We start from the raw sequence: 1,590 nt of genomic DNA on the forward strand, positions 1-1,590 counted from the left end.
TTTTGGGCTGTAGGTTTTCCTTACATATTTCTCTCTTTTATGTTGTGGTTTTAACTTGCCTGGGAAGGTGCAGCGCTTAGTTATCCTAAATGCCTGGAAGTGTTTAGGCTACAGCCTGCAGATCTTGTACTAACTGATTTTTTTTCTTCAGTTTTCTTTCTTATTAAGAATAAATATTGACTCCAGAATGGATGTTTTTGTTTGTTTGTTTCACACAGTATTCGTTTGGTTTTTTATCAGGATGACTCCAGCTTTTAGTATTTTTTTTTCCATAGTCTTATAATATTTCTATTTGGTAAGAAATGTTTTAAACACACTTATTTCCCCTTCCTCCTTTTTCTTACCTTGAAAAATTGGGAAAATAACTGGGTTCGTTTTGTCATGGTGAAGCACGGATCTTGAAATTGGAAGGGGCCTTAAGAGAATGCGGTCAAATTTTTTTGTTGCGGAAAGCTTTTCCGATTTTAGGGGTGAAGTGGGTGAGAACTAGAAAGGTCAAGTGATGTGCCTGAGATGCAAAAGCAATTGCAGTTTTTGCATTGTTGAAATTTGCTGTTTGATATTGGAATACATTCTTAAATGTGGATCATTTTAATGCACATTTCGCACTTTATTTTTTTTGCTAATGACATTACTTGCTGTTTATTTTAGAATATGCTTTTTGTCTGACATCAAAAAATTGGAGCAGTTTTCTTATTCGAGTTCAAAATGGGTCATAAAGCAGCGAAGACAACTCAAAACATCAGTAACACATTTGGCCCAGGAACTGCTACCAAACATACAGTTCAGTGGTGACTTAAGAAGTTTTGCAAAGGAGAGAGCCTTGAAAATGAGGAACATGATGGCGAGCCATGGGAAGTTGACAACGACCAATTGAGAGCAATCATAGAACTACATGAAAAATCGCAGAACTCAGCGTTTACTCTTCTAGGGTCATTAGGGTTGTTTGGCATTTGAAGCAAATTGGAAAGGTGAAAAAGCTTGATAAATGGGTGCCTCATGAGCTGAGTGAAAATCAAAACTATTGTTTTGAAGTGTAGTCTTTTATCCTGCGCAACAACAGCAGACCATTTCTCAATCGGATTGTGACATGCAATGAAAAGTGGATTTTATACGACAGCCAGTTCAGTGGCTGGACCAAGAAGCAGCTCCAAAGCAGTTCCCAAAGCCAAACTTGCACCAAAAAAAGGTCATGGTCACTGTTTGGTGGTCTGCTGCCAGTCTGATCCACTACAGTTTTCTGAATCCTGGCGAAACTATTACATCTGAGAAGTATGCTCAGCAAATTGATAAGATGCACCGAAAACTGCAATGCCTGCAGCAGCATTGGTCGACAGAAAGGGCCCAATTCGACAACACCTGACTGCATGGCCCACAACCAACGCTTCAAAAGTTGAAGGAATTGAGCTACGAAGTTTTGCCTCATCCTTTATATTCACCTGACCTTTCGCCAACTGACTACCACTTCTTCTAGCATCTTGACAACTTTTTGCAGGGAAAACACTTCAGCAGGATGCAGAAAATGCTTTCCAAGAGTTTCTCAAATCCTGAAGCATGGATCTTTATGCTACAGGGATAAATAAACATTTC

This window comes from Papio anubis, chromosome 2 (assembly GCF_008728515.1).
Source record: "Papio anubis isolate 15944 chromosome 2, Panubis1.0, whole genome shotgun sequence".
Taxonomy (NCBI): Eukaryota; Metazoa; Chordata; class Mammalia; order Primates; family Cercopithecidae; genus Papio; species Papio anubis.